We start from the raw sequence: 26,625 nt of genomic DNA on the forward strand, positions 1-26,625 counted from the left end.
TCATAATCACTTCTTAGATGTAACCTTAATATCAAAAGATGTAACCTTAATATCAAACCTATCTTTAGATTTCAGATGGGCAGCATTTATTCCTAGCTTCAAGGCTTTTATCATGAACATGACAATTTGGCAAGGCGTATTTCACACTGGGACTAATGTGGTCCTCATGTGACAATGGAAGAAGGGAGCTGTGTGTGTGCTCTTACTGTAACTGGCATTTTAGTAGTGTGCCTGTGTTGTTGCTTGTGTTTAGATTATAGCAGTGGGTGTGTGTGTGTTTGCATGAAGCTCATTCTAGCATGATAAGAGAGCTTATCTGCAACATGGCAGACCCTGAGGCAGTCCAGGTAGAGATGGAGCCCTGGGTGCTGGGGGGTCGGAGGGCTAGGGGTGCTGGGGGGGTTGGGAGTGCTGCAGGGGTAGGGGCGGCTAGAGAGCCTGGAGGGGCTGCTGGTGCAGGGCAGAAGAGGTGAGAGGACAATGAGAGCTGGAGCTGAGCAGGGGTGGTGAAACGAGTTGCAGTGATATGGACTGACTGCTGATAGAACTGGAGTCATTCTCTCTCTCTCTCTCTCTCTCTCTCTCTCTCTCTCTCTCTCTCTCTCTCTCTCTCTCTCTCTCTCTCTCTCTCTCTCTCTCTCTGGCTCACTCTCTCTCTCTCTCTCTGGCTCTCTCTCTCTCTCTCTCTCTCTCTCTCTGGCTCTCTCTCTCTCTGTCTCTCTCTCTCTCTCTCTCTCTCTCTCTCTCTCTCTCTCTCTCTCTCTCTCTCTCTCTCTATACCTCCTTGTGAGATGCAGATGCTTCAGTCTAGCATCCTCGTCTAGGATTCACATCACTGCGGATGGAGCTCATCCAGTCAGAGGTCGCCAGTCAATCCTACCTAGAGCCTATACTTCACTCCCACTCATTACTTTTCCTGTGGGGGGACAGTGAGTCCTGATTTCCAACCTGTCTGTCTATCCATCTGTCCTATGGGGATGTTGTTCGCCATGGTGCCACACTTTGAGACCGGCTGGGCCAAAGGCAATCCCTGAGGTGAGGTGTAGAGTTTCATCACGGAGTCAACAGCCTTTATATAACCGATCCCCTGGTGTTTAGAAATACACAGATGATGAGCTGTAGCCTTGGAAACGTGTTTATCACTCTGTTATCTAACATATTTAATTTGCATGTTGCACTTCTCAAATTGGTTAAGTCATCTTATTTCTGTATTTATTTATATAGATATACTGAATTGGGCAGGGTGCTGGGTGATGTTGATGGTGGGTGGTGGGAGTGAGGCTAACGTGCCTCTACAGGGCGTGAGGGGAGTTCAAGAGAGGAGGGTGTGTGCCCTTCTCAAAACCTCCCGTATGAAAGAGGTGGAGATGAGACGAAAACCGGTTTGTCCTTGTGCTCCTCCTCCTCCTGCACATCCTCTTCCTCCCCCATCCCCTCCTCCTCCTCTTCCTCCCCCACCCCCTCCTCCTCCTCCTCCTTCTCTCCCACCTCCTCCTCTTCCTCCCCCACCCCCTCCTCCTGCATCTCCTCTTCCTCCCCCACGCCCTCCTCCTGCATCTCCTCTTCCTCCCCCACCCCTCTTCCTGCATCTCCTCTTCCTCCCCCTCCTCCTCCTCTGCCTCCTCCTCTCCCACCTCCTCCTCTTACACCTCCTCTCCCACCTACTCCTCCTTTTCTCCCACCTCTTCTTCTTCCTCCTCCTCCTTCATCTCCTGGCCTGTGACTAAGGAGCCTCAGGGCTAACTGACTAATTAGACCTGACATCACACCATAACCTGCTCTGCTGGACATTTCCTTAAACACACACACACTTGTATTATTTACACTCACAAACATTCTTTATTGTGTATAGTCGTTCTACCCCCACACACAAGATCACCTCTTTCTGTGCTTGCTCATCTGAGAGTGCCTTGGTATATAAACTTAACTTAGCTTGCAGTGTGACCCCCAGCATCTATCCTTTCTCTGACGCTTCTTGAACAGCATCAGGAAATATTCCATCCAGAAGACAATGAGAGAATTAAGTGCAGTTTCCTATGAACTGTTAATGGAGAGTCGAGCGCTATGAACCGTCAAGGCCTCTGTGTGCGTGGCGCTGGTACTGCTGTGTTCGCCAGCAGCGGTGAGTGTGTGTCATTGTGTTCGCCTTCAGTCAGAAACACTGTAGGAGTCATTTTGTAGACGATCACAGTGTGGACTCGCAAACGGCATGATATGGAAGGGGCCCCTCTGATGACAACACATTGAGCGTGTGGGATGAAAGAGAGAGCGTTTGAGCTGTTCAGACCCAGCCCACCGGCAGACAGCTCTCTGCTGTCCTTGGTGTGCCTCCTGTTTAGAAGTGTTACGCAGGGGGAGGGCAAGGTATGGATGAAGAAGGAGAGAGTGCACTTTTGGGTCAAAAGATCTCCTGAAGGTAAATATAGGAGTTCTTGGCCTCTAGTCAGCGGACCAACATGGTGAGGATAGAATGTACATTTGATGGGCTGTTTTGACTGGATAAGAGCATTAAGATAGGACTAAGTCCACCACAGGTTCAGCCTTAGTTAGGGTTTGGATTAGAACAGAGTCCAAATGTTAACTTCATGATGTCAAGACTTGCACACAGGAACTCGTGCACACATACACAAGCACAAACGTACACACACACGTTGAGACTAAGCAACTTCCACAAATAATCAGAATCAGAAAGGGATTTATTCGCCATGAAAGTTTGCACAGACAAGGAATTTGCTTTGGCAGGAAGGTGCATACAATTGACATATAGGAATCATAAATTTAAATATGTGGTCTAACTATACTGTAACGATGGCGCTAGGGGTCTATATTGGAGTGGATGCGTAATAATCGGACGCAGAGAAGAAGACCTTTTTATCCTGTGTCCCATACACCGCTCGACTACAGGTTTTATTACTACACCACCAATCACATGTGAATGCCAACAACAAGTCATTAACTCACATACAATTCACAGTTATGGCAACAACGATAACTTATAGTTACTAATATCCATACATCATCCACTGACAAACCTAATTGACAGAACAACAACACTCAACTCAAACATGCATACAACATTAACCAAACATGAAACAAGTATGTGAATTGCGCCACCCACAATCCTTTGCGCCAACAGCGCGAGTTAACACGCGACCAATCCGTGGGTCGCTACATACATTTACATTTTACATTTAGTCATTTAGCAGACGCTCTTATCCAGAGCGACTTACAGTAAGTACAGGGACATTCCCCCTGAGGCAAGTAGGGTGAAGTGCCTTGCCCAAGGACACAACATCACATACATAGCCCCCACCTGAGGGGTCAGTCGTCCCCGACAACCCCATCACCCAACAGGTAGTCTCTTAAGTGTCCTGGCCGTAACCGCCGCCGAGTTGGCCTCCTGGGACTGGTAGAAGGTGCCATAGGGGGGGGGTTACATTGTCCAGTGGGAATGGTGCCGCTGGTGTCGTTCTCTGCTCCACCCGTCTCTGGAGCAAGCGGGCGATATGGTGATAGTCTGTCCTGGTGCAGCACCACCACACGCCCCCGACCAGGCATGCGCACCCGATACACCACCTCAGAAACCCGTTCCATAACCTCACTGGGCCCCTGCCAGTGACTGCATAGCTTGGGTGACACCCCCTTCTTACGAGTAGGGCAATACACCCAGACCTTGTCACTGGGCTTGAAGGTCAGCTTCCGACACCGGGTGTCGTAGGCTCTTTTCTGCCGCACCCCAGAGTTAGCCTGGGCCTGACGAGCGTACTCATGGACTACTTGGAGGCGATCTATCAACCTCCGGTAGTAATCCATCTCCTTTCCTCCAGCAATTTCCGGCTCGGGCGGGGTCCCGAAAACCAAGTCCACCGGTGTCCGTAATTCCCGCCCAAACATGAGGGCAGCTGGTGTGCACTGGCTGGACTCTTGGACGGCCGTCCGGTACGACCATAGGACCAGGGGCAGGTGGCGATCCCAGTCCCGCTGATGTTGGCTGGTCAGGATGGCGAGCTGGGTAGCCAGGGTGCGGTTGAACCGCTCCACCAGCCCATCGCTCTGAGGGTGGAGAGGTGTCGTCCTCGTCTTGGATACTCCCAGCCGTCGGCAGACCTCGCTAAAGACCTGGGACTCGAAGTTCCGCCCCTGGTCACTATGGAGTTCCGCAGGGACCCCGAAGCGGGCAAACATCTCCTCTACCAGCCTTTCCGCAGTTGTGGTGGCACTCTGATCCGGCACCGCGTATGCCTCCGGCCATTTGGTGAAATAATCCATGGCCACGAGGACGTAGCGGTTGCCGGAATCAGTCGCTGGAAAGGGCCCAAGTATGTCCACCGCTACTCGCTCCATCGGAGCCCCCACCAGGTACTGCTGCAATGGGGCATGGGAGCGCTGCGTTGGCCCTTTCTTAGCAGTGCAAAGGTCACAGCAGTGCACATACAGCTCCACGTCCCGTCGACAACCTGGCCAATAGAATCGGCCCCTGAGGCGGCGGAGGGTCTTGGCGATGCCGTAGTGCCCCGCCCCCACCGAGCCATGGACGGTCTGAAGGACCTGTTGGCGGAGTTCACGGGGGTACCAGCAGCTGTAGGAGGTCGCTTCCCCGGCCAGGAGCTTTCCACCTCCGGTGCACCAGCCCGTCATGGAGCTCCAAGTTGCCCCACTGTGATTGGTAAGCCTTAACCTCCGGTCCGTGGGCAGACACTTCTGTCCATTCGGGACGCCGCCCCGTCGCCAGCCAGTTGATTACCACCGCCAAGGTTGCATCGGCCTCCTGGCATTGTTGCAGCTGAGCGGAGGTCCATGGAGAACTCCCCTCGCAGTCAGCTGTCTGAATGGCTGCCACCGTCAGTGGTTGGTCCCGCTCCTCTTGTCGTTGGCAATACCGACATTCCAAGACTGCACAGGGGCGGCGGGAGAGGGCATCAGCATTAGCATGCAACCGCCCTGGTCGATGCTGGATCTCGAAGTCATACTCCTGTAGGGCCTCCAGCCAGCGAGCCACCTGGCCCTCCGGGTTCTTAAAGTTCAACAGCCAGGTAAGGGAAGCATGATCGGTGCGCACAAGGAAATGGCTGCCATGCAGGTACGGCCGGAATTGTCGCAGTGCCAGGACCACTGCCAGCAGCTCACGCCGGGTCACACAGTAGTTCCTTTCAGCTCGGTTCAGAGTGCGGCTAAAGTAGGCTACTGCGCGCTCCACCCCTCCAACACTCTGGGACAGTACGGCGCCAACTCCCACGTTGCTGGCATCAGTGTCCACGATGAAGGGCTGTTCCGCATCTGGGTAGGCCAAAATGGGAGCCTCGGTAAGGTCAGTTTTTAGCTGGGTGAAGGCTCCGGCACACACGTCGTCCCAGTCAAAGGGCTGTCCCTTGTCAGTCAGTCGATGGAGGGGTTTGGCAATCGTGGCGAAGCCCCGGACGAAACGCCGGTAATAGGACGCCAGGCCCAAGAAGCTCCGCAGTTCGGTGACGTTGGCAGGGGGTGGCCAATTCTGGACTGCGGCCACCTTAGCGGGGTCGGTAGCTACCCCGTGCGCGCTGACCACATGGCCCAAGAACTGCGTTTCTCTTGTCAGCAGGCGACACTTGGCAGGGTTCAACCGCAACCCAGCCTGACGAATGGCTTCAAAGACCTCTTGCAGGTTACCCAGGGCTCGGTCAAAGTCGCTGGCATGCACCAGCAGGTCATCCAGGTATACCACACAACGACTCCGTGGTATTTCAGCCAGTACCCTCTCCATCAGCCGTTCGAACGTCGCTGGTGCATTACAGAGTCCAAACGGCATAACACGAAACTGCCACAGTCCCTGTCCAATGGTAAAGGCAGTCTTTGGTCGTGCGTCAGGGGCCAACTCCACCTGCCAGTAGCCACTACGCAGATCAAGGGAACTGAACCAGCTGGAGCCTGTGATATGGTCGAGGGCGTCATCTATGCGAGGGAGGGGGTAAGAGTCCTTCTTGGTCACCGCGTTGAGACGTCGATAGTCCACGCAGAACCGCCAGCTGTCATTCTTTTTTCGAACCAGGACAGCTGGTGCGGCCCACGGACTGTCAGAGGGCTCAATTACCCCAGCAGCAGCCATCTCCCTAACTTTGTCTTCTGCCACCTGTCGCTTGCCGAGGGCCAGCCGGTGAGGCCGCAGGCGGATGGGTTGGGCGGTACCGGTGTCAATGGAATGCTGAACCAACCCCGTCCGCCTACAGTCCTCATCCTTTGCTGCAAAGATATCTGCATAGTCCTCTAGGAGGTGCCTCAACTGGCCGCACTGCTGTTGGTCAAGGCCATCACTGCTGCGGCGGCAGAGTTCCCTCACCGCCTCAGACGTCTCCGCCGATGTATGGTTGGTAGGCTGACCTGGCATGGAGTCGCTGGTGGCAGCTGTTTGGCAGCTGGCTTGCTGGTCTCTGACCTTTGTGTTCTTGTCCTGGCCGGCCTGGAGCGCCACAGTCTCCCCACCAAGGGTGATGGCTGCCCTCAGGACATCAACATAGGCACCCCAACGGGACAACAGGTCCAGGCCGATAATGCACGAGTCCTGAATATTGGCAAGCCAGAACTCGTGCTCCGCCTCCTGGTTCCCAGCCTGGATCCGCAGATGCTTCTTCCCCTTTGTAGCAGCCTTCTCCCCTGTCACCGTCACCAGGTTCGTGTCTGACTTTGCCCATGCGCCGGAGAGCGTCCCCATGGTTCCTGGAAGGACGCCAGGACGCACCAGTGAGACGGTAGACCCCGTGTCTACTAGAGCTTGGCAGGGTTGGCCATCAAGCCAGCAGTCCAAATACAGTCCCTTAGTGTTGCCTACACGACCAATCAACAGTTCTTGGCTTAAGGGAGGGGCCAACGATTGGGGTGGCGGGCCCCTCACTGCGCCACCCCCCCGTCGTTTCCCGTCTGCTGTGGTGCTCTGGAGACTGGTGCTGGTGCTGGGCAGTCACGGGCAATGTGACCAGGTTCGTCACAACGATAGCACCGAAGAGTGGATCGAGGTCGACGGTTCCCAGCTGGGGCTGGCCGCCGCTGAAACTGCACCTGACAAACTGGCTCGGCCTCCTCACCCTCACAGTCGATGGCCCGGACGTGTGGAAGGGACAGCCGTGGGGCAGCCTGAGTGCAGAGCACCGCCTCTGCCCGTACCGCTTCTTGAAGAGCCCCCTCCAGGGTTCTGGGCATGGTGAGACGCACATGCTGGCGTAGCTGCTCTGGCATAAGCCCCTTGAGGAATGCATGGAGAGCCAGCTCCCCTCTTGCAGCGGCGTCGAACGTTGGATAGCCATGGCGAGCGTAGAGCTGGATATCTGCGGCGAAAGCGCCCAAACTCCCTCCCTCCTGGCGGCGACAGCTGGCTAGCCTGTCTCTACTCTGGTCAGGGAATGGTGGCTGCCCGAACCGCCTCTCCAAGGCCCCGGTCAAGGTCTCCAGGTTCCGCTGTTCTCCCGGGGTCAGATCCAGGAGCACCTGCAGCGCATTTCCCTCCAGCGCCAGGGCAAGATGAGTGGCGGCTTCCTCGCTGCTCCAACCACCATGCCACACTGCCAACTGGAACTGGGCAAGATATGGCTCCAGGAGCGTCTCTCCATTGAACTTGGGCACCTTCGCTGGTGTTCTTGGCATGGCAGTGGAACGGGGCAGGATGGCCCCAACATCCACCTGTGGGGACGCCCCAGGTAGGTCAGGTTGGATGTCCACAGCTATGGCTGTGTGTTCTGTGGTTCCACTCCCGGCCTCTAGGGGGCGACAAGGCCGTGGCACACTGGACCCATCAGCGTGGGACGACGTTCTTGCCCTGGAACGCTCCATCTTCAGCCTACGTTTCTCCAGGTGTAGCTGAGTCCTCTTAATGGTCTCTTCAAGATCTGCGATTTCTTCCTCCATCCTGCGTGGTTGCGCCATCCCACTTCTGACACCAATGTAACGATGGCGCTAGGGGTCTATATTGGAGTGGATGCGTAATAATCGGACGCAGAGAAGAAGACCTTTTTATCCTGTGTCCCATACACCGCTCGACTACAGGTTTTATTACTACACCACCAATCACATGTGAATGCCAACAACAAGTCATTAACTCACATACAATTCACAGTTATGGCAACAACGATAACTTATAGTTACTAATATCCATACATCATCCACTGACAAACCTAATTGACAGAACAACAACACTCAACTCAAACATGCATACAACATTAACCAAACATGAAACAAGTATGTGAATTGCGCCACCCACAATCCTTTGCGCCAACAGCGCGAGTTAACACGCGACCAATCCGTGGGTCGCTACAATACTAAGGGTACATAAACTAGCAATACCAAGTGTAATGTAATTCAAATAAAATCTACAATAAAATAAATTATAAGTTGCCGTAATTTACAATATAAAATACAAATATTACAGAAAATACAAATGGTACAGATGCAGTTTGTAATGTAGTGCAAAATGCTAATTGTTTTAAGACATGAAGTCATTAAAGTCAGCGTGAACTCTTGGCCTTGTTGAGGAGGCCAACAGCGGAAGGCATCACCTTCTCCGCAGTGCGGATGATACGCTGCAGCCTGCTCTTGTCATTGGCAGTGGCAGCAGCGTACCAGATGGTGATGGAGGAGGTGAGGACGGACTCAATAATGGCTGTGTAGAAGTGCACCATCATTGTCTTTGGCAGGTTGATTTTCTTTAACTGCCGCAGGAAGTACATCCTTTGTTGTGCTTTCTTGGTGAGCGAGTTGATGTTCAGTTCCCACTTGAGGTCCTGGGAGACGATAGTGCCCAGGAAGCGGAAGGACTCCACAGTGTTGACTCACACAGGGTGATGGGGGTATTCTTCCTGAAGTCCACAACCGTCTCCATTGGTCTTGAGAGCATTGAGCTCTAGGTTGTTCTGGCTGCACCAGGTCACCAGGTTGTCAGCTTCCCACCTATAATCAGACTTGTCTCCACCAAAGATGAGCCCAATGAGGGTGGTGTCGTCCGCAAACTTCAGGAGTTTGACGGACGGATGACTGGAGGTGCAGTGTCGTAGCTGTTGAGACGGAAACAGTTGCATACTTCCTGTTGTAAAACACACAAATAATAAAGTTTCCACACAAACTTGAAGGGTGTATCAACCTATAATCTATGTGTGAAAACCAGCTCTCCACACAAAAAGCTGCTCATTATCTGCACCGTGGCTAACAGCTTTACTAATATGCCTTTTATTAGATGCTATTCTGAGACCATTACATTCTTTGTTGTTTTCTTTAATGGCATTTTTCTATTCATCAATTAAGCCTACCGCGTGAAAGAGGCTTGTCATTTTTCCAGACCTCTCACTTAAGACAGACTGCACATTTACTAATCAGAGATCCACCAGAAGATTCTACTCTGCAGCTGGGATATAAACATTTGACTTCCTGGCTTTTAACTCATGAGCAAATACGACTCTGTAAACACTGGTGTCTGGGGATAATGGTGATGTTTTCATGGTGGTAGTGGCTTTTTATTTTAATAGCGCCATGCTGTGAATGTTGATGGAGCGCTGCTTTTGGAGATTGTGCTCAGACTACAGTGTATTCTCACCACTTAGAGCTCCGGAGTTATGTTACACAATATCCAGAATCATGCAGGTTTAATAATGCAAAACCACATGTAGCTAATGTCTGACCGTGGCAAGGTAGACTGTCACTGTTACTGATTTGAATGTATATCTTGGCCAGACAATCCCACTAGCTTCCTTTCTAAATGATCCATGTATACAGGAAGTCTGTTCAAATGTTGATATTTACTTAGTATTTGGTCATTGTTGACATGTGTAGGGGTTTGCAGATGGGTGGTGGAACAGGGGCGGGGCTGGGGAGGAGCAGTAGGAGGTGCCAGGGTCTCCTAATGGTTTAGTCCTTTTACTAGACTCAAGGTAATTGGCTTGTGTAAAGTGGCAGGATGCACTCCATACATCCTGCAGGAAAGGAGGCTTAATGACTGTGACAGGGGCCATCAGATTTGTATTGATTTCCTGTGGCAGGTCAGGCCCCGCCTAGAGGGGGGAGAGGAGAGGGAAGAGGGAAGAGGCCGTGTGCTGAGGAACAGCCACTGTAGGAAGGGACAGGGGGGCCAGATTTACAGTGGAACTGGAGAGGAAGGAATAGAAAGAGTGAGAAAACGAGGAGAGAGATGGAGAGAAAGAGAGAAGCAAATAAGTGAGAGAGTGAATGAAGACAGAGAAAGAGAGAGGTGAGGTCAATTATAACATGGAAAGGAGAAAGAATGATTCAGAAGTGGGTAGGGAAAGAATGTGAGAGAGATAGCTAGAAAGAGGGTGAGGTGAATCGGAAAAATAGAGGCGAGGAAGTACATAGAAAGGTGTGCAGAACAAGTGCTTGGTGCTAGAGTGTTTATGTACGTGTGTAGCAATAAGTGATGGTGGGAGTGTGAATGCACACACTGAGAATGGTATAGACAGATAGCAAGACAAGTTTAAGGTTGTGTGTTCATGCAATCAAAGAGAGCTGTGCAGACAGGGAGAGAGGCGTCTGTGGAGACAGAACTGGGAGGACAGACTGAAGGAAAAAAGGTGTGTCTTTGTGTGTATAAGAGGGAATTGCAGAGCTTTATAGAAAAATGTGGTGTGTGCGTATGTGTATATGTATGAAGTGGGAATGGTACAGCCATAAAAAGAAGGGTGGTTTGAGTGCGTGTGTGTGTGTGTGTGTGTGCAGAGGGAACAGTAAAGACATATTAAAAAGTGTGTGTCTGTATTGCAGTTTATGTCGGTGTGTAGAACACTAAAGGCCTGCCTGACTCAGTCTGTCATAGTGGTCATCTCTATAGCAACTCTCCTTCTGTACCAGAAAGGATCGACTCACAACACAGCAAAAGCTAATATAATAAAATGTTGGCATGGATGAGAGGGACACTGATGAGTTTAAATGGAAGTAAATATTCTAATTACATTTATGGTTTTAATTACAACAGGGAGAATTTAATTTGAGGAGATGTGTCCTGGTCTATACGATCCAAGAGGAATGCTCACTGTAACATGAAAGCAATTTGTTCCTGCTCTGCCTTCATTTTCACCCCAGGAACTGCCCTGATAGCACAATGAAATTAACGTTTGGAATAAATGTTGGTGAAATTGAATAAGGAACGCCCTCTGTCTCTCTCATTCTTACTCCCATCCTCTCTCTCTCCTTTCTGCCCTGGCTCCTCTCGCTTGCCTCTTCTTTCTACCCCCTCCTCCAATCCTTCACTTTCTCTCTTTTGCTAAACCACCTCTATGTCCCCTCGCTTACACCCTTTTCCCGCTATCCCTCCCTCCCTCCCTCCCTCCCTCCCTCCCTCCCTCCCGTTCTCTCTGCCACACTGCCCAGATGAGTTTGCTCTGCACCTTACAGAAATGACAAGGCGTTCTTGTCATGTTTCGCCTGAGGTCAATAGGAGTTTGCGGCTCAATTTTCGCGAGTGCATGAAACGCCTGACATTTGGAGGAGATGTGAGTGAGAAGCAGGGGTGCTGGGGAGCCAGGGCTAGCCGTCCTTATCTTGCTGCTCATCATTCTGATATGTCCGTCTCTGGAAATACTGGCTGGCTTTCTCTGGGTCTATAATTTGAGCTATGCCTGCTTATTAAACATGAATGCATTTTCCTCCCCATGAATTAGAATCGGGATTGGAAGTTATTTTACAAAGTCTCCCATACTTCCCTGAAAACTAACATTAGGACCTTTTCATTCCCTGGGTATGGATCTAGGGCCAACGTTTCTGAAGAAAAATGAAAAGAGAGGGTGGGAGTGTGTGTGTATGTGAGAGAGAGAGTGAGAGAGAGCGGGATTGTGACAACCATAGAGGCTAGAAATAACTGTATTGAAACTATGCTCATGCTATTTTACTGTAATTACTGACTAAGTGGTTCTACTCCCGGGCTCTGTGCGGTATCATTCCTGCCAGGAGTTCATTTCAGTTATTCTTCTTTGACATTTCATTAGTGTCTTGTATGAACAAAACAACACAAAGAAACACATGGAGCATTCTGAAGCTTAAACTAGATTATATTCAAACCATACTAATGTAGGAATGTCCACTGCAAGCCTATCACTTTCAACACCAGAATGAATCATTTTACTTTCATGTCTGCCGTGAATCCAAACAGGAATCATTAATTTTTCTGAGTTTTCATCTGAACTGCAGATGTTTGAACAGAAATAGATCATAGGAAAGATCCTTTCTTGTTTGGCTTGTAAAGTGTCTAGATTTTGGTGTAATTGCTCATGGAATGAAAACTTGTTCGTATTGGATAATGTCCCTCTTCTCTCCTCTCTGTGAGGGATTGATTGACAGCACTGTAGACTGAAGGATTAGCTCCAAAAAACACCTATCCATTTAGAATGTCGCATAGACTAGCACTAGAAGATAGTGCCATTGAGTTATTGAGTGTAAGTGCTGCATCTCTTAACCCCTTCTCCTGATCCCATTTGAAACGTGACACCTCAAACCTGCACTGTACTCTGTTAGCATTTTCAATTTGTAACCCTGCTAGCTGTGTCTGTGTCTGTCTTAACCCCTCAGTAATGTATTTTATTTCATATATAATCTCCTGTAAATTACTCTTCTGTTATGATTACTAGTAGAGGTTCTGGTGTTCTATGTGATACGTACAGGTTCGGTCTCACATCACCTTTGGCATTTTCTCTTTTCTCTCGAGGCAGTATAGGGAACCAAACAGTCTCTCTTGACCTCCTTCACCTCAACTCCATCAAGACATTTATGAGCCTTTACTTGTCTGTCAAGGACTACCAAGAGAACTACCGACTGATTCTTGAGAGCGTGTCATTGTTTGTCATTCAGGAAGCCACTATATCATTCCTATAATAATGTATCAAACTACTGACATCCCTAGTCTCCTTTTCTCATCACTCTCACCAGAAACATGGTGGCCCCTACTGGCTTTTGAAAGATGTAGCCTATGGCGCCTGCCAGTTCTTTGTTAAAAGCAGCTCTGTCCTCAATGACTTACATGTTGCCTTGAACTCTCCACCATTCTCCTCTGTTCTCCTCTTTCAGCTCAAGTTAGAGGACCCAAAACCCCAGCTAATGAGCAACTGAAGGCCCTGTGTGCAGTGTGCTTTCGCAGCTGCAACAAAAACAAGGATGGAAAAAAAACAAGGATGAAAAAAAAACATTGCAGCCTGGAGCTGTGAAAATGTAAGCTAAGTGCTAACCTTGGTGGCCTAATGGCTCTAAATAGCGTCTGAATGTCAGTTCAGGTCCAGAGAAGGGCAGCCTCAGCCTCAGGCTAATGGGAAATGCGCTGGTTTGAACTTGTGAAAAGGACTGGGCAAGGGGGAGAAGCGTCAGATGGATTAAAGGGGCTGGATGGAGCTAACCGCTGTGAGGAAATAGATGTGGTGTGCTGTTGTGCCACGGGGGGGGGGGGGGGGGGGGGAACTGTGTAAACGCCCAGCCCCAAACACAGACCCTTCCAGAAACAAAACCCAAAAGTCTGGAGCTGCATGTGCAGACAGTGACCTGCACCAGCCACGTGAGGTACTTTTCCTCACCCACCCCTTTGTGTGGGAATGGAGAGGAAACAACAATGGCATCCTCATCTAGGGGTTTGTATCCACACAGGGCCACGGGTGCGTGCCTCCACATAGTCTGCTAATAAGGCATGACATCGTCAACTGTGACAGTGCAAAAAGGATTGGATGAGCCAACAGTGGGAGGCCTGCGAGGACAGAGCTGGTGTTGAGGAGTTCAGCTTCTCTCCGCCCTAGCCTCCAGACTGTAGTCAGCTTGTGGCACACAGGCAGCAGGCTGGTGAGATGGAGCGACGCGCTGCTCCGAGGAGCAGGGAGCGGAGGGGAGGGAGAGGAGTCCTGTAAGTGGTCTTTAATTGAACGTCCTCTCCTAAGGCTCTCCAGAAGGGCTGTGGGGAGAAGAGGTCCAGCTCTGGTTGGCCTGCTCTACTGGTTCAGATGATGATGCCAAGAGGTGAATAATGCCTTTTTCCAGCTAAATCCAGATGTGAAGTCTTCATTAAGAGACGCGTTTCCTCCTGAGATGAGTAAAAGGCAATGAGGCGAGGGAAAGACATGATTTACAGGATTCTGACTCCACAATCTATCTCATTTTCCCTCACATTAAGCTTTAAAAGCAAGCGCTCCTCACCAGTCGTGGCCATTTATTCGTCAATAAAGAGCTGGAGTATCACATGCAAATGAGATTAGCTGGGAACATTGTGACGAGGGAGTGTCTGATAGCATGGTGGACAGGTGCTGGGTTCTAGTGGTGGCATTGTCAAAGGGGCCTCTCTCGCTAGGCATAATAAGCCTTATCACAACCAGCTCTTGAAATTGTGCATCCAGAATGTTTTATTCATTTTGCAGTCTGAGTGCTATCAGCTGTCGGATATTTTAATAAACACATTTTTCTGTTGTGACTTCATTTTTTGCCAAACAATTTTCTCCGTCCTGTTTTGAAACGGGTGTGGCTGTGGGTTCTTTTTCTTTTATCCAAATATTTTTCCCCCATTTCCAGTCCTCAGTTTCCTTAGTTTGTTATTTGGGACACTGATGAAAAAGGACTGGTAGAAAGGAAACGTCGCTCTCTCCCATTTGAAAGCATTGTCTGTGTCATTGGGCTTTCAAAGTGTTTTATCAGCAGAGCGCAAAATGGTTGTGTGAAATTTGCTGTGCAGGCTTTATGGAATTGGCAGCGGAAGGAGTCTATTCTTCTCAAGATGTCTGGCTCAGGGGCGTCAAATTTCAACCATTTTGACTCTGCTTGCTTGTATTTCTTATTTAAATGAAGGGGGTCTGATGATGGGGATCTTACAGGCCCTCGGTACTGGAAGGGCTTTTTCATACTCTTACTGTCTCTTTATTTCTCTTCCTGCTGATATAAGCCAACTTTGAAGTCAGACTCTAGTAATGGAAAAACCTCCTGTGTCTTTCGAAACATCTCGCCCTGTGTAAAATGCACCTTTTTTTCCTTGCCTTCCATTAACGATAATGGGATTTTCGGAATAAAAAACAAGAAGTTGCAACAACAGAATGCCTAGAAACTTGCCCTGCGTTTTACAACTGCCTATGTAAGCTAATGACAAGTAGCTTTAAGGAGAAAATAAAACTGAGGTTTAAACATTCAAATTGTAACATTTCCAAACGTAACATTGCTGTCTGTAGGTGCCTGAGCACAGGCTTCAGGACAGGTATAGTTGTCATTGTTTGAGATACGGACTGAGACTTTATTCTTCTGGGCCAGAGCTTTTTTCTCAGCAGGTGACAGCTGAGGACTGCTGTGCCAAGCCTGTTCACTTGGGGACAGAATGATGACTTAAGCTTCGAAAGAAAATAAATACAGAAATACCTGAGTCACCAAAACTTTTACTGATGGAATTCATGTGGAAAAACCCTCTGTCACTTTCTTTTCCATGACAAGTATTCTACTAGAAAACTTTATATTCAATGAAAACAATGAATCAAAATTCCATTCTCCTATAAAAAAGTGTATTTTTATTCTGTCATAGCACAGTTTTCCCCCCTAGTAGTGAGACATTACCTAATGAATGGTAGCCATGGCCATATAAAGGGGCAGGATATCTGTTGCTGTGTGCGTGGACAGAGGCAGATGTGAAGGCTGCACCAAGCTATATAAGCTGCTTTATTTATAGACTTCCTTTATTGCCTCCAATGGATCACCGCTCTGAGGTTTTTCGTCAAAAAAATCAATGACCTGATTGCATTTGTTTTTCTTTCTTTAACCTTGGGTAATTTCATTGCTCAAATGAAATTCCTTCCATCCCTTCTCCCTAAATATCATTCATTCTGAAATGTCACTGGGAAATTGGGGGGGGGGAGGTGAATGAGGTGGCTGCATCTGTGAGGCAGCAATGTTTCTGTCAACATAATTCAGTACCACACTTTGCCCGCAGCGGCTGCTTCCTGGCCGGTGCTGAGCACTGGCACCTCAAGGACCTCAATGTAAAGCTGGAGCTCTAAAAGCTCCTCGGAAAAACACCCAGGGAGGTAGACGGTAGAGACGGGATAACCTCACCATTTGTGGAAGGAGTGGTGAGGGGTGGTGAGGGGTGGTGAGGGGTGGTGAGGGTTGGTGAGGAGTGGTGAGGGGTGGTGAGGGGTGGTGGGGGGTGGTAAGGTGTGGTGAGGAGTGGTGAGGGGTGGTGAGGGGTGGTGAGGGGTGGTGAGGGGTGGTGAGGAGTGGTGAGGGGTGGTGAGGGGTGGTGAGGGGTGGTGAGGAGTGGTGAGGGGTGGTGAGGGGTGGTGAGGGGTGGTGGGGGGTGGTGAGGGGTGGTGAGGGGTGGTGGGGGGTGGTGAGGGGTGGTGAGGAGTGGTGAGGGGTGGTGAGGGGTGGTGAGGGGTGGTGGGGGGTGGTGAGGGGTGGTGAGTTGTGGTGAGGGGTGGTGAGGAGTTGGGAGTGGTGAGGCGTGGTGAGGCGTGGTGAGGAGTTGTGTCTGTGGAATTTGGGAACATCAGGGTTTTAGTGACAGCGAGCACTGTGCTGTATGTCAGTGCAAGGACAATGCAAGTGTCCTGAGTCTGTGTGGGCAACTGACTGTGGGGGGGCTCCCTGATAATGCCGAGCTCCATTCAAATTCAACTTGACAGTCTTGATTGGATGAAAGACTGATGAAAGGAAACGGAAGAAAGAAATGGATTGTGAATGTGATACAGTAATAAAGCCTCTATGTGTGTGATGTATATTAAGATGCAGTCTTTCAGAGTAATGTGCCGCCTTTGAAGGGACGCTGTTGAGAGGAGGAGACAGATGTGGAGCTGGAAGGAGCATTTTTCATTGCGTTTGCTCGCGGAGGAACGAAGAAAAATGTTGCCCATGGTAGGCATGGCTATTTTCAGCCTAATGTCACCACCATGGTTAAACCTGTCACTGCAATAAAGTGAATATAATTGGAAGTAAATCTCATAAAAAGCATGCTGTTCCAAGCAGAGGGACACAATTTAAGGTGTTTATTCATTGAATTGAAGAAGAAAAAATATTAAATCATTTATAATGACGGCAAGTCATTAAAAATTACATTTTAAATCATCCAGTTTTGTCATTGGTTTATTAGTAAGATATCTTTCTGTTATTCTGATAGTATTTTTCCTCCATGGAAAAGCAAAAACTGCAATCTCTTTGACCAGACTCCCCATCATTAAGTACTGCAGCCCTCCCTGGATAAGACTACAGACAGACCATATGCCCCGCCTGATCAGAGAGGTTATGGTTGAAACTGCAGGTGTGCACCAGTAGTGCATTAGCCTATCAGCCACTTTTTTATGTATCGGCATCTAGAGATTCCCGCATCCACCACTAATGGCGATTTATCTCTTAGAATCCTAAATGCCCTGCTATCCCTCGACCATGGGGAGGCAACCATCCACATGACCAGAGAGAGCATGAGGAACAGTACAGACAGTGCTTCTGGGTCCAGATAAGAGGATCTACACTCTCCAATCATTCCAACATGATCATCTGACTTTGGGATGACAGGACCCCAAAAATAATGAGTCGGCCCTTTATCAGAGAAGTGCACGAGTCCCCCCACATCAAACCAAGCTTCTAGGCTGAGAGAAGGAGCTCTCTCACTGATGAAGATACTGCAGTCTCACAGGGAAGCCATCAAAAATGCAATTCCATCTCATGGCTTTACAGTACAGTGTAAATAATATTGATGAGCTGTATTTCTTACTGTGACGTATCAGCGGCCTGTCGGGAGTTCTGCTGTGCAGATATATATGGTGATTCTCTTGGACAGCTAGTGTGGGCAGTAATCTTACCTCCTAAGGCTTTATCAAATTAGAAATAAGAGTTCAGTTGGCCTTGGACCGGGCTCTGCTCTGGTCAGTTTGGTGTGTTGGTTATGTATGTTTCAGACCAGAATGGAGGATGGAAAGCTGAAGATGGTGAACTGTGCGTGAGGAAAATGCATTCAGTACTATATTCTGCAGCAAACAACAAATAGATCAATACAGATAATTTAATAGTTGTGTCCCTCGATCCCAGCTCACAAAGTTGTTCAGAGCAAAACACATCTGTTCTGTACATCTTGTAGAATGGATGCATTGAGATAATACAAAAAAGAAAACTACAAATGGTTAACCAAATTGCAGGCACGTGGTTGGAAAGCTAAATAGATTCTGATGCTCTGTTGAAACTGTATTCAGTCTCACAGTGTCATGAAGGCACTTTTAATGTAGTTAAAAGCAGATTTAATGGTCATGTTTATGGGCTTTGGAATCAAAGATGGAATATCTCAAGGTGCAATAACACAGGGTGTCATCATAATTATTCATGAAGAGCGATAAAGTTTTGTGGCTGTGTTTCACAACTGGGGGAAAAAAGGATTTTAGAGATTAATCGTGGCGCTGATCGGCGACAGCCTCAGACTACAGTATTCACCTGTTGCATGCTGGGTATTCAGACAGGGATCATTACCTGAGAAAATGACCTACAAGCTACAAAAGCATTTAACCCCCCGAAGACCCCCAACTCATGGACGTCAAAGACAAGTACAAGCATCATCTACAGTTACTGGAGTATTGTCATGCCGTCAGGGGATGGAAGGTTCATGTAAAGTGTTCCTCTGGCTTCAGTAGACCCGGGTGATCCAGTGTCTCGTCAAGGTGTTCCATGAGGCATGTCGTAAAGATGCACAGGACCAGGATACGTACACACACACATACAAATAAACACATGCATGCACACACACACACACACACAGTACAAACACTACTCCCTTTGCCTCCCTTTTTCACTCATGCACACAAAGACACATTCTCTCTCTCTCTCTCTCTCTCTCTCTCTCTCTCTCTCTCTCTCTCTCTCTCTCTCTCTCTCTCTAACACACATACACACACACAAAACATCTCAGGGCTTCTCACTTAACCTCCTTCAGCAGGGTCCACGCCATGTGTGAGCATGAATAATGTATCCATGGCGATGAGGGAGAAGGGTGGCAGGAAGGACACAGTAATGGAGAGTAGGCACTCTGAGATGGGCGCTCAATGTGTCTCACCACCTCTGCTGGGCACAGCGCCGTTCTGCCGGACTGGCCAGACATTTATTCAACTTTAGGTCGGCACTTTATTAATCCCAAGGGGAATTGTGATGTTCCAGCAGTCCAGATGAAAACAAAATCGCACTCTAAGTAAAATCAGCTCTAGAAATGAACGTGTTGCCAATACAAAATACAAAGGGGCTGTACATGGGAGCACAAAACACATACGTGCAAAGCAAACCAGTGTGACGTCGGTGACACACATACTGCATGAACATGCTGTGAGGCTCCTCCGGGACGGGTGCAGCGGTGGGGGGAGGTGATGCTGGGTCGTAGGGGGAGGTAGTTGGGGGGTGTTGGAGGGAGGGAAGGGAGGGAGGAAGGAAGGGAAGGGGAGGGAGGGAGGCAGGTTGGAGAGAGCAGGCAGGGCTGTTATCAAACCTGTCAAAGAGCAGGTTCTTCTCATTGGCAATGTTCCCTCAGCTGGTCCATCCTTAGACAGATTGAAGCCAGGGATGTTCCTCAGCCTGCCTCCTCAGTGTCCCGCTCATCCCAGGGGACAGGACCTTTGGTGGGTCGAGGGTGAGAGGTGCACGGGACTGTGGTTACATCTGCCAAGTGGTGGGAGCACTGAGGAAATGTAAGCATCCTTGATGTTTGGAATACAAGTCCAATGTCTTGTCATCCCCCTGGTTGAAAACTTCACAAATGATCTCACACGGTGACTCCTGAGGATGAGGAAGGTGAGAGAATTTGGTCAAATCTGCTGTCCGTCCTTGCTGTGAAGCTGTGGAACAAGAATCCAAGAGTGGGAGCCTCTGTGGTTGTTTGCTCTTTCGCGCAAGCAAAACATTTCGATGCTTCATGTTTGCTATCTACTCACGTTAGCTGTATTTGTGTGGGCGGATTAACTATGCCCCTGACACATTTTTACAGTCTCTGCTTGAATCAACATCAAACTGTTGCCTGGCAAGACAGTGACGAGTTGGTGAACGAAGACCCAGGCTTGGATTAAGAGCTGCCTACTCGTGATACCATCAAAGATGGTTGGAGTTATTGGTTGGGGGCCTGCATATGCCTGCGGAGGCTTGGTTGCAGACAGCAGTAGTCTAATGGCTGAGAAAGGTATGCATTATTCCGTTAGCATGCTACTGTAGCTGCTGTGTTGGGGTCCTGCTAGGGGACTGCTGACACGGGCCAGAGTAACAGAGAGTAACAGAGAGTGACAGCCGGCTCTCCCAGCGCTTCACTTCTCATTCTACACACCCCAGCTTGATGGGAGTTGTTGGGCTTGTGCTGCTGCTGCCTGCGTCTTCTTGAGATCTCCCTCTGTCTCTCTCTCTCTCTCTTCCTCTCCCTCTCTCTCCCTCTCTCTCTCTAAGCCTCAGAGGAGCCCTGCTCAGCCTATGTGCGTGTGTGCGATCTCATGCCAGAAGACACCAGTGTCTTTAATGCATGTTACATAAGGTATTCAGGCAGGCTCTTTTATTCAAAGCCATATACAGAGAGGGATTTGAACCTGAAACCTCTGGATCTTCAGGCAAAGCCTCTAGACAACTGAGCTAAACCCGATGTTGTTCGTGTTGTAGTTTTGTCAGCATCTGAATTAATCTCTGGTTAATCGCTAGCCACTTTTAAGACTGATTCAATCAAGTCAACCCCCTTGTCACCCACCCCCACCAAAAGCTATTTCATGCTCCCAAAACACTGTTGACACTTATCGGAATGAGCGCACGGCAATTTCGAATGACAAAATGCTTCATTATCTTGGCAGAGAGGAAGTGACAGTGGGGTTAACTCAGTGGATGATGAATAACATAGTGTTGTGAGGCGCAGCTCAGCATGCTGTCCTATTTAAAGTGACAGCCCTTTTCTGTCTCCTTGATTCTGCAGTGAACTCTGAGGCCCAGGCCTTGTTGGGCCGTCCAGCAGGACTCCTGAGTGGTTTCTCTGTCGCAGCACTGCAGGCCCCCTCATGTGCTGCCCACTCTGGAGTCTGTGGTTTTCACAGTCCAGTTTGCCCCTGCCCCCGAAGACCTGAGCAGCTGGGATGTTGGCTAAAACACTGTTACAGTGGCAGCTAAATGTTCGGGGACAGGGGATGATGATGAAAATGGAGGGGGAGAAAGGGGTGAAGAGTTCACTAACATCCAGTGACACGGTGGTACACTTCAGAGTGGCCTCTGAAGGACATTGCCTCTCCTCTCTCTCCCTCCCCCCTACCTCCCTCCATTCTTCTCTCTATCTTTTTTTCTGGTCCTTTGTTATGGTATTTTTTTGTTATGGTTTAATTCGATTTAAAATGTCTGTAAAAATCACTCAAAGCTGTTCCAGTAAATGCTTCGTGATTTGAAAAAATAAACTTTCTCACGCTTTCTTACAAACAGACTTTGTTTATTCACTTCTTTCCTTTCTAACTTACTCTCTTCTGATGTGGGGCTAGATAATTAGCATTTTAGGTATTTCTTAGGTAAAACAGATTCACAGTGCTAACACCATTGTGGTTTCAAGTTGTCAAATAATGGAACAGAGGAAGTGGAGATAGAAGGAAAAGAAAGAGGTTACGAAGAGAACGACAAGGATGAGAGAGAACCTCATTTTCTCAGATGAAACTGTAATGTAAATTATGAATGTCAGTTGCCGCTCTGGAAAATAGCTAATCTCTCTGCCTTTCTGCTTGCCGGTACCAGAGCATTAAACTTTCATGGTTGTGTTTTCAACAGTTTTGGAGCATATATTTTTATGTCCACTCCCTGACTTTTGGCCTTCTCTGTTTTGGTAGCAAAATGACAGAAGTTTACATCGAGCTGCATGCATGGAGTCAGGTGGCTGAGCGGTTAGGAGTCGGGCTAGTAATCAGAAGGTTACCGGTTTGAATCCTGGCCGTGCCAAATGACGTTGTATCCTTGGGCAAGGCACTTCACCCTACTTGCCTCGGGGGGAATGTCCCTGTACTTACTGTAAGTCGCTCTGAATAAGGGCGTCTGCTAAATGACTAAATGTAAATGCTGCCAACCCTACTAAACATCAACCTCTTATTTCACACTTAACACTTTATTTTCAGTCATGCCCCCCAAAACCTTGCTTGCGGCTGGGCCATATCAAATGGGCTTATGGATGCTCCGTAAAGGTCAGGTCGTGAGGGCGGTGTGTGGGAGAGGAGGATTCCTGTTGCATGTTAACATGGCTGGTAGACCTGGGGCTGGGTCGTTCACTGCCGGGCTGTGCTGGCTCTGCGTTGGGGGGAGCTAATGAAATCCCCTGGCCTGCCACTGTGCTGTGGAAAGGGGCTGGGGTGGGGGGGGGGTGAGGGAGGGAGGGAGGCTGTTAGTGTGTGTGTGAGTGGGCCGGGGCTCATTGACATGCTCTGGGCGTTGTCTCCCTGGTCTGCTGTTTCCTCTCAGAGGCCAGCGCGTTGAGGAATGAGCATGCTGGCTGCTGATAAGGACCGGTTCTGCTACTAGCACCACTGGACAGAGCAGGACAGGGCCAGTCAGATCTGGACAGGATTAGTCAGGGATGGACAGGGTTAGTCAGGGATGGACAGGGTTAGTCAGGGATGGACAGGGTTAGTCAGGGCTGGACTGGCCTACAGCATAGTCATACTCTACTGCTGTCCCCTCAGTGAAAGCAGTGCTAAACCCATGCCATGCACACTGCTGCATGCCACCAGTGGTAGCTTCACTACTGCAACTCCCATGGGTCTGGATGTTGGCTTCCTCAAGTAGCGGGGTGGGGTTTTTGGGATTGGGCCCAGTGCCAAAATTCCAACTCAAAGAGACAGCTGTTTAATGATATGCCTCTCATCAAATATCCTCTGGTCAATTGCAATAACACTCTAAACCTCCAACCTCAACCCTTTTCCTCCTTCATTCCTTTTAGGTGCCCCCTGTGAGGACAGTGCTGCCCCGGCCTCTAACCCTCCCCTTATCTGCCTCTGGAGAGAAACAGAGACGAAGAGACATTTAGACCCGATTCTACGGAAGCTTCAAACCTGCATCCACGTCAATCACGTCTTCACCGCTGGGTAACTAACTTGTGTTGTCTTCCACGTCCAGTTATCATTGCAGTAGATTTGCCAGATTGATGTCTCTTGTGACAGTTTTTATATTGCTGTTTGCTGTCTGTTTATCTGTGGGTTATCCGTGATGCTGACTGTAGTGGTCTGTGCGTCTGTTCTGAGTGAGAGGGGAGCGTTCTCTAGTGTATGTGACGCAGGGTTCAGGAGGAATCTTTGGATGTCCAATCAAAGCGGTTATGTTTTCTTATTTCAAAGAGAGTCAACTGACTTTCATCAAACTACAGGTTCCATCTTAGAAGTATGTCAGACTCACAAATAGTATTTCAAAGTGCTTGTCTGTGAGGGGGAACAGACGCAGAAACGAAATCAATTTTCAGAATGAAATGCTCTCTTGACTGAGAATGGTGCAACTTAAAATCAGATTTCGGGTGACCAGAAGGTCAAATCATTGACATTTCTAGGTTGTATTTCTGTTCTGCTGGTAATCAGTTGTGTGTTTTGGCAGAGAGTTTGTTGCATGTAGCTTTTTACTGGTCAGTCCTCTCTCTGACTCCAATCATTTGTCCTCTGAGCTCAGGCTGATATGGAAAACATCCTGTACTTTTGTCAAGGTGTTGTTGGACATTAGACATGTTTCACTGCCTTTCTCTATCTCGTACTCTCTCTCTCCCACTCTTTCTCTCTATTTCCCTTCTCACAATCTTTCTCTCTCTCTGTGCCTCTCTCTATCCCCCAATCAGCCTCTCTTTCTCCACCTCCTCCTTCTCTTACAGGGCCTGTAAAGCCCCAGATGAGAGTGATATCGCTGTTCATTTGTTTACCCGTCTCACCCACACATGTATTGACTCACATGATCACTCCAAGATGTGAGTGCAGGCTTTGTGCTCGGCACCCCCCCTCCACGTTACAGTACCCCCACCCCCCCTCCACACTACAGTACCCCCCCCCCCCCCCCCACAGCACCCCCCCCCTCTCCAGCACCCCCGCCCCCTCTCCAGCACCCCCCTCACACCTCCACCAATCTCTCTTATAACTCTGAATGTCATCATTGAATCCGCCTCCACAGCCAGTAGTCTTCACAGGCCCATCAGACATGGGCTCTCCTCAGAGCCAGATGAATCCCTCCTGGGTGCTAAGCAAGCTGTCATTTAGGTGTGTTTGACCCACTGCAGCCCATTCAATCAGTGTCTACCCACAAGTAATATCCTTAGCCTGCCCTTATCTCAGCCTCTAAATGAGAGAGTTCCATCCAGCCCAGCTTACCAAGCAGCTCTGCCTGATTCTGAGGGAGGTGGATGGGGGGAGAGGGAGGGCTCTGTAGCTGGAACAGGGAGGAATAGCAGTATTGTGCACAGACAATGAGGTCAGTAGCAAGGACTCTGCCACTGCTGGGTGGCAGCCCATGCCCTGATGCTGCCTGGGGTTGGCGGACTGCGAGGCGTTAGCTGGCCATCCACACAGAGGCTGGCATGTCCCTTCCAACTCGCGCCTCGCAAGGATGTTGCCTCGACTCCACAGCTGCAATAACGGATCCGCCTTTGGAGTCGCAGTCTTTTAAAATCTTATCTCGCTGGGAGACATTTGAAGAGAGCTTGCTCTGCTTCCCTGCCAGGGAGTTATGTTGAGGGAGATAATGTCCTCTGCAGTCCTCCTTATCTGGGCCGGCATTATTGCAGAGAACCATGATTGGTAGCAGTTCATTTAGGATGGAAGTGCACTTTCCTTTTCTTAAAACAAATGAGTGCAACAATCCCTGCTCTCAATTGAACCATAAGACAATTGCTTAATTTGTATGTATGCCCGATAGCTAAAATGAACCACTTTTATTGCCCTCGTTATGTGATAAAGCATATTCAACTGTTTACTGAAGGCTCTGCCAAGCTGCAGACCTCCCACTAAGATTTATTTTGTAACGGCAAGTTACAAATCATTATTAAATGATCCCTTTAACACCATGGGTTCTACCCAGTTTCCAAGTATCAGATGTTTCACAGAACAACATTCTTATATTATAAGTATTCTCTCAGTTTTATCTCCTGATCCTAATGATGTCTGGTTAAGAAAGTAGAGCATCATGATGCTTTTGCCATTTGCTTCGAAAGTTCCTTTGTCTCCTCCTCCTCTCCTCCTCCTCCTCTCCTCCCCGCTCCCTTCCTCCTCTCCTCTCCTCCTCCCCGCTCCCTTCCTCCTCTCCTCTCCTCCTCCCCTCCTCCTCCTCCTCTTCTCCCCGCTCCCTTCCTCCTCTCCTCTCCTCCTCCCCGCTCTTCTCCTCCCCCTCAGTAGCTCTGGCTCTCCCCCAGTGTGTGTGCTCTCCTCTGGGGGTAAGGCTTGTGGAACGTGCTCAGCACAGAAGCCCCTGAGGATGAGCTAATGTGGCATCTTCCCTCTCCCAGGCCTCCAGTCGCCCCATCTCCCACTCCCGTTTCAGTTAGCAGTGTCCGCTCCAAAGGCTGGCTAATGTGGGGGACGGGGGGCGGGGGGCGAGGGGCGAGGGGTGGATGGGTGGCAGGAAACAGACTGGGACTGCTAGTTCTCCAAGCAGTGGACACATCATGGCTATTTGAGAACATTGTACATGTGCGTTGAGGGGTGGTGAGTGTGTTTCATGGAAACGAGAGAAATGAGATGGAGGGTTTGTGTGTTTGTACTAGTGGGTTTGAACATTATGTCCACAAAATGTAAACATTTGATGAGGAACCTTCATCTGCACCTCCCCTGTGTTTCTTGTTTCCTGTATGCTTGCTACTGTGTGCTCAGGGCAGTGTGCATACACTGGTGTAAAATTAAATCCACGTCAGTAGGCAGGCATTCAGATAAGATTAACAGGACTTGACATTTTTCTAGGTTAGAGACAGATGCTTGCTCCAATTCTCTCACAATATTCCCCCCGTCTTCCATCAGCTCTGAAATTACATCCATTTCATTTCACACCAAGGATGTTTCACTCATAACCAACACAACCAAATCCAAACTAGTTCCATTCGGAGCCAAATTAATTCAGTAAAGAAACAGATTTAAATACGATGATGTCCATGATCAAGCAATATTTTGTGTGCAATTTAAGTCAATTAAACTCATCCTCTGAGCTTACCACTCTGGAATGGTCATAAAAGTTGATATGCGCCTCCGTGGGATTTTAGTACACAGTAGTAGTGTTTCCTTCTGTGAAACTGCCTCCTCCGAGCCCTGGGGAAAGAACAGAACTCATTACTGCCATGGTATCAGGGAGGAGGGAGGAGGGAGCCAGGCTGAACAAGGAGCTTCTGTTGGGCTGGTGAAGCTGCCAAGCAATCACGCAGTACCACGCTGTAGAGAGCGGGAGATGATGCGTGATTGCAAGCAAGGTTGACGGTGAAGTCCAAGATTAGAATATTGTGATTTGCCTTCTGGAGGAACAGCTCAGGTCACCTGTAATGCGCAAGTTGTAAATGAGACATTGATGGAATGACCTTGGAATTATTTCAATTGTATGTATAAAGACACTATGGGGCATTATTGACGTCAGTGGTCGATAAAATGGTTTTGATGGTGATTTTTGCATGAATGCATTGGTCGTTACATTGTAATTGTGAATTGCATATCTGAAGAAATGTCAGGGTAATTCATGAGCGAGAACAGT

General features: G+C 49.0%; 1 protein-coding gene across 1 annotated transcript in view; it reads left to right on the top strand.

The window, feature by feature from the left end:
- Positions 1–26,625, top strand: part of drp2 (dystrophin related protein 2) — a 92,076-nt gene that overhangs the window by 8,396 nt on the left and 57,055 nt on the right. The window contains exon 2 of the mRNA XM_047038081.1: positions 22,868–23,012. The gene's annotated coding sequence lies outside the window, so the exon portion shown is untranslated. The remainder of the gene's footprint in view (positions 1–22,867; positions 23,013–26,625) is intronic.

Source organism: Hypomesus transpacificus, chromosome 1, assembly GCF_021917145.1.
Source record: "Hypomesus transpacificus isolate Combined female chromosome 1, fHypTra1, whole genome shotgun sequence".
Lineage (NCBI taxonomy): Eukaryota > Metazoa > Chordata > Actinopteri > Osmeriformes > Osmeridae > Hypomesus > Hypomesus transpacificus.